Here is a 13,644-nt window from a genome sequence, read left to right on the forward strand (position 1 = left end):
CTGTAGACGGTCTTAGGGGTTAAAGGGTTAATACTAATATTTTAATTTTTCACTTATAATTCCCCTGTGATATCAAAAGATATAATTAGTCCCGGAACTTATTTTTATGAAATTGAATTTTATTAGTCCATAATTTATTAGAACTAATAATTTGGAAATTATTAGTATTAGACTAATAGTTTTATGAAATAGAGCCCAGTCAATAGTTCAATGGTGGAAGTGTAACTTTTCCCGATGCGCAGCAGAGACCAACGGACTCACCTTTGAATTTCAAGGCATTGCAGTATCGACATTCTTTGTCCCTATTGCCCATGACAATTAGTGCATGGGACGAATAATCAACATCCGGCTAATGTTCATAAGCAAGTCGGCGAAGTGATGTTCGTGTTAACGTACGACTTTCTTGCATGCGCTGGCGGTTATGTGCTCTTTGTTGATCTGTGATTCGTTGACTTGCTTCCCTTTGTCTTGATGTCGAAGCTCGGAGTCGTTCTTTTTGTTGCTCTTGGTTTTCATTGGCGCGTCTGTTTGCAACTTGACTTCTAAAGTTTTCATTGTCAGTCAAATGGTCGTCCAGCGCTCTATTAAGTCTTTGGTCATAGACTATTTGAGCGTTCGATGTCCTTCGGCCATAGTTTCGTCCTCGTCCACGGGGGCGTGGCATTATTTTGTTAAAAATACTGCACCTTAAAAATTTGTCCAACATATAATTTTTTAAAAGGTTATTTCTATAAATACCTATTTCAACACAGCACTTTTTTTGAATTCTTTAAAATTTTATTTTCACAAATAAGAAAACTTTACTTTTGTTATTGTTACCAATATTTCAATACCGCACCTAACAAATTTGAAGAACGTATATTTTTGAATTATTTAAAATGATATTTTCAGAAATAATATAACTTTTTAATAAATAATGAAATTTGCAGTCAAGAATCAAAAATTAGGTTTTTTTTTGTTTGCTTTCGTTTTAGCTAGCTTAAGATTCATTCATAAGTTGTATATATGTAGCTTTCTCTTTCTTACTCTCATTTTTACTACACTTTAAAAATATTTATCTCCCTCTTGCAGATTTTGGTTTCGAAGAATTTTTTATTTGTATTCGTTTACCGTTATCGTGAGACAAGAGTTGAAGTCAGTAAAGCTATACTCTCTAACTGGAAGCATATTTCAGGGTTCGCAGATTCCAGCGTTTGTTCAGTTCTTTATGTTTTTCAAGTGGCAAAATCGAGAATTACAATTACCGAGTCTTGAACAAAATCAGAACTGCGTTACTAACACGAAAATTTGCAATTTAACTATTTCCGCGTCACATTTATTTATTGTGCTATATGTTAGAACTAATTAGATACAAATTAAGACAATTTACCACTAATGTGAAAGCAGTCTTAAAATAAATAAATATAAAATGCCACTACTGGCACAGCTTTTAATCCACAATAATGTTTCTTTTAAAACATACTTCATACATACCATTTATAAATGATTCTTACACCGTTTTTGAATTGGGTTAAATATTTATCCAAGCATACATTTTTGGCACTGTTAATATGAAAAGATAAATTTTCAGCTCTGGGAGCAGGTTAGTTTTGAAAAATGGTTTTGTGTATTTTTTTGTTTAAAAATCAAGAAATGAAAATTGAGAAAGCAATGCAAATTAGTATTTTTTAATATATTTCACTTTATGGTGATGAAAAAAATTGATGATGGTTACAAATCAAAAATAAAATTCACAGGACAAAGCATAGCTTTATAAATGTCTGTAACACTATTAATTCGTTTGTTTTACAAAATTTCGAATTTTACTACTGCGTCACATTAAATATATTGTTGCTGCATGGTAGAACTTATGTCTTAAATCAGGAGTTAACAAATTTACCATTGGTGGCGCCACACGTATAGGAATCAATCCAAAATAGTCTTATGTCGATTTCCATTTAAAACAGAGATTTTTGTATCAAATCTATTGATCTCTCGTAGCAAATGGATATTGCCAATTGATTTGATCACTGCGTGTGAGCATTTTTTCCATAAACAAAAACCTGATAAAGAATTTACAAAAACGAATGTTGGCATAGATGTGAAATACAGCGGTGTATGTGAAAGTGCGTGAAAGTAGGTGTAAATCTCGGGTAAAGGCTAACGCTCTGTTAAATTTTATAGTTGAGTTTCCCAATTTTAAAATTTAACCGAACGTTGCAATTTAAACTGACTATAAAATTGGTTTTTGGTATGGTGAAATATGTAGAATTCAGATAAATATTAGCGTTAGCTTTAAATTTGATTATTGGTAGGGCCCATACTTTCTAAATTAATGCGGTGACCTTGTAATATTGCTCTGATGTTCCCGAAAAGCTTGTAAGGCTTGTGTCTGGAAACTAACCCCTAGTTCTTCAACAGTTTCTTCAGGTAGTTTTTTCAAAACCCTATCCAAATTTGCCAGAAGCGATTAATTTTCAAGATTTTCTTTGGGCTTCTCATTCCTCTCATCTTTTCGCAGCTTGATGAGGTTCGAAACAGTTTGCGTAAGTTGAGAGACATTATCCGCCATTATGTATTTTTTTGGCGGTTTTGGTGTATTCTAAAAGTATTAAAAACATAAAATTAAACTAAATTATTATTCTAAAAACTATAATGATATTTATACATACATATGTGTATCTACTTCCAGCACCTTGATCGACTTGATCTAAGTTTTCATTGGATCCTGAAGGCAGAATTATAATTGGCGGAAGCAATCGGCAGCTAATGTCAAAATCCTACGTTAAGTTTCCATCCGAAACGTCAAAAGCACAAGTTACCTATAATGAACTGATCGAAACGGATGCAAATCTGTCAAATAGAAAAAAAAATATATTCGCGCGCATTTTTCTTTGAGTGAACACATTTTTAAATTATACAATTGAAAACATCTAAATTGTTAAAATAAACAACATTTTAAAATAAACATTATAAAATAAACAATAAAAACAATATCTGTGTAACAATATCAACAATAGATAGTGAAACAATACAAAACGCGCATTAAGTGTTAATGTTTTTTTTTTTTTGTGCGGTACGGATGATAAATCCGGACCGAAAAAGGAATGGTTTTTTCCGTGCGACATTTCTTAAAATCAAAGATATAGACGTTGAACAATTTTTTATTTACACCCACATGAGCCCAGAGCATTATGATGTATTGCTTGTGACCCTGACGCCCTATCTTATCAAAACATCAATAAGAGAACCAATCAGCCCAGAATGTCGCCTCGCTTTTGTTCTTCAGTAAGTATATTTGCATCAAGAGTATTTTTTTTTATTAGGTACTTGTACTCCGAGCATAATATATATTGTTCGCCGGGGTGACCTCAAGAAACCCCGGTTTTGTTTTGTTTCATTTATGAGACTGAATGTGCTGATGTTTTTCCATTGGCCTGTACCAGGAGTATTTAGGTCTACCTTTCTTCTTACTTGGTGTTGGAACATTGTATGATATTGCCTTTTTTATTTTGTTTTTGTGGTTTTCAGGTATTTATCTCAGTCCTTAAATTTATTTAAAGCAACTCCAAATTCGTCACAAAGCGCATCGAAAGACCCCTTCTTTTTTTTCGTTGGGGGGGGGGGGGGGGGGGGTCATTTCCTCCTCCGAAGTTTCTGGGGGCTTCTCCTTCTCTTTAATCTCATTGCTTATTGTTCTGCAAAGAAAATTAAACAGCCCATTTAGATTAAAAAAGAAGAATAGTAAACAATACTTACTTTCGTGGTTTCATTGAATCCTTTAGGAACGTCATTTCTTCAAAAAAAACCCATTCTGGATCTATTGATGCTTCGCTTCCGGATGGGGTATCCATTTTTTTAGCACCTTCGCATACTTATCCCTTAAAGCGCTCCACTTAGATTTGCAAACGTCATCTGTAATTATATTTTAAAACAAAATATATGTACATAAAGCTCCTCGCCATCAAAATAATTTAAAATTTGTTTTGGAACATACATAAATAATAGAAAATACACCTTGGAACCCATGGACTTTATGAATTTTGTGAAAGGTTAATGGTAAAAAAAATGTCTCTTTTTGCAATGAGTTGAAGCTAAATATAATGTAGGTACTTACGTGTTAAACTGGTGAGGACTCCAATCTCCACCCAAACTTTTTCTCTAGCGAGACGATTGAAATATCCCGGGTGTTTTTTGTCCCATAACATGGGATGGTTGCGGAGTGTACCTATGAATAGCGATGTTGCTTCAATTTCGTTTTCCATTTGAAAAAGACTGCAAAAAATTAAAAAAATAATTTCAATAATGTTTAATAATTTTTTATATTTTATTTTTACTTACTTTAATGAGAATTTCGACTTAAATTATTGACTTATCAAAATAGTAAAAAATTTGTCTTCTTCACACACAGCGTTTTTGTTTTTTTTTTTTATTTAATTTGACACTTTGATAAGTTTGCTTCAGTCGAGTGCGGTTGCGATCGCTGTTCCCCTCCGTTTCGTTAAGTTCAAAAGACCAATCGATAAGTTTCTATCCGTCAATTGTAGTCTACACCATTCTATTCAGTATATTTGCACACTTTCGGACGGCAGCGTCCGCCACCATCCGCCAATTATAGTTCTGCCTTGAGTTTGACGGTTCTGAAAAGAAAGTATGCGTTTTTTATAATTGGGTGTTTATAACATGCATGTGAGTGAAAATGCAATAGTTTTGTAAGGGTTATATGGGGAATCCATATCCCAAAATAGTAAATATTCAAGCATAATTATGTGCAGTAAAGTTTACCATCTAGAAATGGAAATAATTCAAAGTTGTGTATCATTTTATGGACACCTGATAAGTTAATCAATGATCAATCACCACGGTGAAGCTTAAAAAATAATCTTTTGAATACCTTCTTTTGGCGGAAGCAGGTTGAAGGAACGCCAAGCATTCGGAAAACTCCCAATCATCAGTTCTGTCGTCATCGAGATGTTCCTCAGCATCAAGTGGGTTTTCTTCAGCAGCACTTCCGGATTTCCCCATCTTCCGGGAGTGGCTGTGGTAGCGGTGACTATCTCGCAAGGCCTTCCAAGCTGCCTTGCAGTCATCAACTAAATTTATTTGTTGATATTTAATTTAGTTGGTGTGTATTTTTGTTAAAAATAAATTAATATTTACCTTTTTTGTTTGGTTGGATACAAATTTGTCGCCAGTCAGCATTTCCTTTGTCTAGGTTGATATACCCTTTATCCTCTAGACACCATATAGAGGGGTACTCCTGTACAAGGAGGGCCAGTTTTTTCATCTCCTCCTTATTGAATGCGTTTCTGCTTTTTCCTCGGATTTTTGGTTTTTTTGGTTCAGGAGGCACATCTTCCGAAATGAATTCAATTTCCAGGGGAGGAGAATCATTTAGCAAAAATTCTATTTCTTCGTCCAGATCAAAGCAGATCGAAATTACTGTTTCATATCAATTCGATATTGTTGGGAAATAAGCTCGAAATCAATATGGCGGCAAAATCGTGTACTAAACACACTGTACTAAAAAATGTAAACTGTTTGATTTTTTATCTGGAATTGCGTACCTCCCAGCTAAAATTCTCAGATAAATTTTAGCTCAGCTAAAATTTGGAGAGAATTTTGTATGGGAGCTAAAATTTAGCTCGAGCAGCGTACCATGCTTAAAATGAAAAATTTTTCGGTTTACCTCACAATTTATCCTCAGAATAAGATGTATATTTTCTTATTTATAAACACCTGTTAAATAAAATTAATCATAAATATGCACTACTTCATAAATTCTAAAAGCTTAACTACATTCATCACTTTTTGAAACAGTAAAAAAGTGAAAATAATTTTTTTCTCGCACAAGCGTAATTTTTTTGTAAAAAAAGAGTTTTTTTTGGACGAAAAAATAAGCTTTCTGCATCAATTGTTTTTATTTCCCAGCCCGAAAAACTATACAAAAATGCGTTTGAAAATTTTCACTACTGTACTTTTTCACTTTTTGAGACAATGTAGTTAAGGCTTAGTTCAATGCAACGTAAAACATACAAAATACATCGTAAATCCACAACTACTATGCTCATGACTAAAAAAAAGATAATGAAAAATCCAAAAAAAAAAATTCTCTAACATTGAATCCTAAAGTGAAATAATTCTTCTTCGACATTTCATGTTAAGAAATTATGTCCAGTGGGATGGCCTGTTATAAAATGAACACAAAAATAATAAAATGCACGACTGGGGTCGCACGAACTTGCTCTTAGAGTTAAAGTTGCTTAAATTTTAAAGACTTTTTGTATAGAAATCTGGAAAAAAAAAATAAAATTCGTTTTTTAAAAAAAATAAAATAAAATCTGAAATTAAATTGCCCTCCAAAACAAGTATGCAGTTTTGATTGATATATTAACATGCATTTTTAGAAAAAAAATTTTGAAAATCGTTAGAGCCGTTTTTTAAAAAACTAGTTTTTTATAAATAATTTTTTGATAAAAAAGTTTAAAAATAAAATTGGTATGCCATTTTGTAGAAATCACTAATCAACATCTAAAAACAAAATTTCAAAAAAATTAAATGTCCCGTTTTCGAAAATTTGATTTTTCAAAAAAAAATTTTCAAATTTTTTTTAAAAATCCAAAAATTATTTTTTTCAAAATTTTATTTTTGGCTTATATTTAAATTATATAAATGCTTTTTCACAAAAAGTTTCGTTGAAATCGAATTAGCAGTTTTGGAGATAATCGGATTTGAAAAAAACGGTTCTATGGCAGGTACCGTTAATAATGATTTTCAAAACAAATTTTTTTCATTAGAAGATAGACCTTATATTTAAACTAACACTTGAATTTTTTAAACAAAATCGTTAGAGCCGTTTTCGAGATATTTCAATTTTACTAAAATCGGTATATGACAAGTACCGTTATTTTTGGTGCAAAAAAATTAATTCCAAAAACCCCTCTGGAGAGTCGCCAAATAACGCTGCATACCAGGTTTGACATCAATCGGTCCATCCGTTTAGACTGTAGCTCCTTATACAGACAGACAGACAGACTGACAGACTGACAGACAGACAGACAGACAGACAGACAGACGGACTTTCGGGACCCACTTTTTTGGCATTGTCTACCATCGTAATGTCATGGAAAAATGTTATCTCAACTTTTTTTTTTTGTACGAATGCATAACTTGATATATAGTACCTATATCGCAAGTAAAAAACTGAAGGAAACAAATAAAAACAAAAATTGTGAATCCTGGAAGATGCTTCCAGTGAAGGAGTATAGGTAGCTATTGTTTCTTCTACTGGAGAAAAAAATTTTTGAAGCGTAGTAAAAATGAGAGAAAGAGCAAACTACCACCTAAAAATGAATCTTAAGCTAACTAAAACGAAAATTGACAAAAAAACATGAATTTTTTAATTTTTAATTTGTATTCAATAATTTTTCTTATTTTTTTCATAATAGCTGCCGATCCAGACGGAAAATTGTTGCCATTTGAGGGTAAAAAAAACTTCATCCTCATTTTCAATTATTTCTGAAGCATTCAATACATCGTTTTTTTTTTCCGCTTCGCTCAATATTTGTGATGTGATTTCATCATCCCCAGCTAAAAAAATTAAAAATAAGACGCGTTTTTTTTTTGTATTAATTTTACCTTTATCATCCTCCTAAATACATTTTCTCCAATTTCCGAATTCTTTTTATGTTCTTTGTTTTCTCCGGCATGTTTTCTATCCTTTTTTCAAAAGTGCAAAGAAACTATCACTTTACTTTGCAATTCTGCGCTATTCATGGTAACAATATATAATGGTAATGACAATAAAAATAATGTAAAAAAAAAAAAAACAAAACGAGCGTTAACAAACTCACGATTTGTAAATGCACATAAATACAAAATTCAACGAAAAAGAAATTCGTGAATCCTGGAAGATGTATCCAGCGAGAGAGAGAATTAATTGAGCACAAACATGCGTTGGTAAGAAAGAGAGAGCTAAATACCACCTAAAATGAGAAATCGATCTTTCTTTCCTCCCTTGCTCTTATGTGCATCTTGAAATTTGCGTCTTCGTGTAGAAGACGACTAATAATCTAAAACGAAAGCAAAAAAAAAACTTCTGTGCGTGCCATTATTTGTTTCCTTTTATTTTAAGAAAGTAAGTAATATTAAGAGTAGGGGAGAGGTGCGGACAGTGAGACACCCTTTTTTTAAATTGGTATATCTTAGAATGTTTTCAAGATAGCTTTGAAGACAGTTTAAGACATATTTTATCTTAATGTTGCAAAAAAACTTGTAGTTAAAGAATGAATGAGAGCATCACATTGGACTAAAATGTAGAAAAAGTCAAAACGTGACCAGTGAGACATTCTTAGGTGAAAAAAAATTAACGAAAACGTCAAATAATTAGGTAATTGACAAGTATATAATTAATTAATTTATGTTACTTTAACCCATTTTTTCAAAAAAAAATAACAAAAAGCCAAAAAAAAAACGAAAGAAAAAAACTACGACATCATATTGAAGTCATGCTAAAATAATAGATTTTTTTTTAATTTATGTCTCACTGTTTGCTTTTTAAAAAATCTATGTCTCACTGTTTGCTTTTACATAATGTCTCACTGTTTACTTTTTGTCATTTTTCGGAAAATTATAAAAAATGAGAAGGAATTCTAATTACATGATATTTTTTTATGAAAGAACATACAAATATAATATATATTTAAAAAAAGTTCTGTCCACTAACCAGATTTTTTTGTGTTATACACTCTTTTTATAACACTCCAAAAACTACTTTCACCTGATTTTGTGTGATATTTTACGGTGTAGGAAAATGGACAGCTTTAATTTAGTCGGGACAAAATTAAAAGACGCAGACGGGGAAATAAACGTTTTGACCCAAACTAGCGTTACTGTGCTTATTTTCAGAAAAGAGAAAAATTGATTGTCTCACTGTTTGCACTGTCTCACTGTTCGCACCTTTCCCCTAAATGTAAAATTTTTTGTGGAAATATCATTTTAAAGAGTTAAACAATATACATTGCGCATGTTTGTTTTGATTAGCCTTGAATATGAGCCATTTCGGGCACCAGACATGAAATTTGTCTAAAACGGTGCTACCTACCTGGTCCAATTATGAAACAAAACCTGTCTCGGATGGACCTTATTACACCCACCAAATTTCAGAAAAATCTGTCCAGTCGTTTAGGAGGAGTAGGGTCACAAACAAACGCACAGGAGAATTATTTTGCAATAAAGTGCAAAATAACTTTAGCGCATTGTTCTATAATATTTTTAATCAAGTCATATTTGTGGTTGTTAAGGAATTCACAATTTAAGATATGTTGGCCAAGCTCTTTAAATATGCAACTCAAATCTAAATTTTTTAAACAACTTAAAGTTATTAAACTGTATACCTACATTGCTTCTTTTCAATTTATTTTCGTTTTTTAGTATGTTTTTATTTTGTTTATAAATTTTGCATATTCTTAAGGTGTCTTTATGAGAATATAATAAATACCCTTTAGATTTCATAGAAATAAGTCAGGAATTACTTTTATCAGAATTAATTTAAAAACCTACACATTTCTTGCATTTAACAATTTTTTTAAATTTATACTCCACAAATCCACTTATGTATACAGTTATTTCTTCCGAGAGAGAATCTAAATTGAGGACTTCTATTTTTGAATATAATTAGTTCGTTTTGGTCGATTTCATTCAGATCTATGTTTTTCTTGTTACGATTTGCTGATACCGTCAAAATGTTTGTATCATCGCATTGAAGGCAGTTTGCTTAAGCTGATGAACGAACTTCATTATGAATTAAAAGTCGTTTATAAGCTGAAGCAAGCTGTGTTCCTGTAGGGTTGTTATTAAACCCTCCTCTTGATCTGATACTTGAAAAAAATAGTCAAGGTGGCCTTGCGATAGTTTATAGGTTAGTATGTATTCCAAACTTTTGTTTTGTTTCACTTGATCAATGTACAATTTGCGCACCGGTTTTATTTTTGGAATTGATAATTTTTTCATAACCCAGACTCAATCCAAATATGTATTTCTTTGCCTTTTCAGAAAAGTTGAAAATAAAATCATTATTTTCGCTTGTTATGCCTTTTTTGAAGGAAAATCCAAACTTGGACTTCGAGTTCAGGCAATCAAAGATATCGTTCATATTATGTATGAACTCAATCGTCGCTTCACATCCTTCGAAACCCGGGAATTCTGATATTAATAGAAAAGAGAGAGCTTTTGCAGCGCTCTCACTTAAAATCTCTGCTGCCAGCTTAACATTCATAATCCTTGAATGCCAGTTCAAATGTCTGTTAGTAAGTTTGTTGGCAAAGTGGAGGCCCAAATTGCCCTGGTACTCAACTAGTTTTTCAAAATACTCCCACTTAATAGCGACCGCTTTCGTCGAAGATGGTTTTTTTCGAGCCCCATGTGTTTCTAATCAACTTCAGACAATGACAAGCGTCAAGAAACACTAGGATTTTAGGGCCATTTTTCGTTGTTTTGAACTTCGGTTCAAAGTTGACTACATTGGTTTCTAAGTGTTTCAGCATTCCAATGTTGCTGAGGTTGCCATCAAATGTAAGGCCAACAATAATAACTTCCGATTGCGAAAGAAAGTTAACAACTTTTGTGGTGAAACTTACCTTTTCACCTGAAGTGAGTCCATTGCATAGAAAATATGCTACTGGAAGCTTCCAGGATCCGTTCATCCTCACTAGTAAGAAGGCTTCTTTAGCTTCGGGCAGGTCTTCATTGGTGGCAAATTCGGTTCCATAGTCAATGATTCCGATATATTTCTTATTGGTATAGTCCCACTGCAAATGCATTCTAATTGCAATTTAATCCATCATTAATGTTGCTACCAGTCTTCTATTTTTTGTTGCTTGAGCCATGTTTTTTCAAAATTAGAAAATCCAATGATCTGTTTGTATAACCTGGGCCGACTTCTGACTGGCTGTACCACGATCGCAGTGTGCTCTCAGCTGGAGGATTGTTTTTACTAAGCGACTTTAGTGTCTGGCTACACAGTGATTTTTCAATCGATTGAAAAATCACGTGCGGTACCTACACAGTGTTGTGCCCAATCATGTTCCACTTTCCATTTCGTTTTGAGGGAACATGAAAAAGAGTTTTTGTTTAACGTTATTTGACATTTTGACAACAGGTTTAACCATTTTTGATGACAATTGAAATTAAAAAGTGTAAGTAAAAGTAAGTGAATTTGAAATTAATATTTGTTTGTATATAGTATTTTAGTTATCAGTCTTCTTGTATTTTTAGATTCATGAAAGAGGTGCGGGAGTCATCTCTGCAACCGGTTGTTGAGGCGGGCTTTTTGATTTACTCTTCGAAGAAAAACAATCAGTCAAAACATTCCGCCCAGGAAATCATCGCTCGGACAGATTTACAACTACCAGACTCCCAATGGGTAGCACTTCGTCATCGTGCGTCGGCTGCTGCCACAGCTCCAATCCCGAATTATTAGAATTTTGCATAAATTAGAGACTGCCTCCACGCAATGCTCATAGTACTAGCAGTAGGACCAGCGTTTTGGAATAAAGGACTGATTCTGCTGCTGTAGCTGGGGAAGGTATCGTTGATACTCCCTGCTTATTAACTACTGCTGGTAGTAGTTGTTCGAATTAAACGGAAACTACTCCGTCAACATCTGGTGCACCTACTGCTGCAGCAAGAGAAGCTGAAATATAACGTCGTGATCAAAAGAAATGCCGGAAATTTGCCGAAAAACATCGCAAAGTTTTTAATCAAATTTCACGTCAATAAGCTACTCATCTTTCGGACGGGCCATACTCGTATTTTAAATTTCGAGGTAAGGAAGAAATACTTCCGAACCGAATTTTCTAAGGGAGGTTCTTATGTAAATATATTTAAAAATTAATAATTTTTTTTTAATATATGTAACGATTAGTTTAGTACAATACAAATACAAATAAACACTTGACAATGATTTTTTATAAATTAACACATACGAAATAAGAGTTTTATTTAAATTGGTGTTTTCATTTTATGAGTTTTTGTTTTAAAACAAAGATAGATACCTATTATGTCGAACAGCGCGTTCGTAATTGAATGTAAAGAATTGCCATTATACAGGGTGATTCAGGATGAAATGCCAAAAAGCTAGAGCGTATGGGTTGAGACGAGACAAGAAAAAAATCGTATGGGTCGGGAGGGGGGGGTGGTCTATTCCTATCCGTTTAGCCGGGAGGTGCAACTTTCTAAGAACTTAGCTTGGAAAAAAATTATTAAAAATCAAGGTTTCACTAATAATGACGTGCTTTACTATTTGTAAAGCTAATAACTTCTTTTATTTTGTTTTTAAATGAATCATTTTTCAGGAATAGTTTTTTGAAAAAAAATTTGCATAGTGCAAAGAGCACTTAGCACTAGTTTTTCGGGAATACTTTTGCAGATCTAGTAAGGGACTGCAGATCTAGTACGCAGCTGAAGCGTAACGAAAAATCTCCTAAGTCCCAGTTGTACAAACGCGGGTCAGCCTTGGTTGAGGAATTTAACTAGCCGATATAGGAGGATTAGTTGCCGGTCAACTTCGGTTCAAGCTTCTATAATGGACCTCTAAATAGTGCTAAACCTCAGCCTTGATACCGATTTCAGAAAATAAAAGCTACTGATTCACGGATTAAATATTTGTATAACTGACCCCAAGCCTCCAAAGTCGACAGTGAAAATGCTTACGAAAAAAATATGATCAAGTACTCTGTCAAACTCAAAATAAAAAACTCATCAAGAAAACAATTTATAATCTTTTCAACAAGAAATAAACAAATAAAAAAAAAACCGTCCACACATTTTGAATCATGAAAAAAGTCGAGATAGTAAAAAGTAAGTGAGAAATGAATGAAAACCTTCTAAGTAACCTGGAATTTTTCACTAAACTGAAAGAGAAAAAGCATAAAGAAATGATTTTTGTTTACTTTTTTAACTTTGTTGCGGACACCCTAGTCCAAGTAGTTAACCAACATCCAGGAGGGATTTGGAGCTACTGGGACCGACAGTGGTCAATGCTTCCATTCAACGAAGGCATCTAGGAAGAGATAGGTTGGCACTGGGAAGGAGACTTCTGAGACTGTGAACGAGAAGTACCTTCCCGGTCATATGACGAGGAACAAATCTACAAGGACGCAGCTGTGCCAGTTCTATGGTAGGGTACCTGAGAAAAAAAAAAGAAAAATATTAGAGGAATTCTAGTTTGGAGTAGAGACATCCTAGGAACGTCGACCAACTCCCATCAAGAGTACGATCGACAATCCTAGTTTGTAATTTAAGGGAAATACTTATCTGAGAACATAGTTGGATATCCAAAGGTCCATAAAATATATTTTTTGTTGGCACAGCTCCGTCCATGGTTCCTTAGGGACGCCGAATTGGTGAGCGCTTGTACGGAGCGATGGGGTAGGATATATTAGAGCACAGCTCAAATAAAATAAACCCCGAAAACCACAAGGGGTTAGTTTTATGGGATGTTTATCATAAGTTTTTTTTATTGCTACTATATTTTGCTAATTTTAATTAAGAGCCGATTTTTCAATCTTCTAATAAACAGTCAGTTAACTGTTCGACTAATAAAGTTATTAGGCTCATAAACAATCAGATAACAACATTGAATTTTTCAATCAAGAATAATTTATT

At 33.1% G+C, this 13,644-nt stretch overlaps 1 long non-coding RNA gene across 1 annotated transcript; it reads right to left on the bottom strand.

The window, feature by feature from the left end:
• Window positions 1-3,611: 3,611 nt before the first annotated feature.
• On the bottom strand, window positions 3,612-4,405 carry LOC129913687 (uncharacterized). Its single transcript, XR_008772085.1, has 4 exons — window positions 4,321-4,405; window positions 4,097-4,254; window positions 3,739-3,894; window positions 3,612-3,677 (listed from the first exon to the last, which is right to left on the bottom strand). It is a non-coding gene; the product is annotated as an uncharacterized LOC129913687 (long non-coding RNA).
• Window positions 4,406-13,644: the final 9,239 nt, after the last annotated feature.

The sequence above is a fragment of the Episyrphus balteatus genome, chromosome 1 (assembly GCF_945859705.1).
Source record: "Episyrphus balteatus chromosome 1, idEpiBalt1.1, whole genome shotgun sequence".
Lineage (NCBI taxonomy): Eukaryota > Metazoa > Arthropoda > Insecta > Diptera > Syrphidae > Episyrphus > Episyrphus balteatus.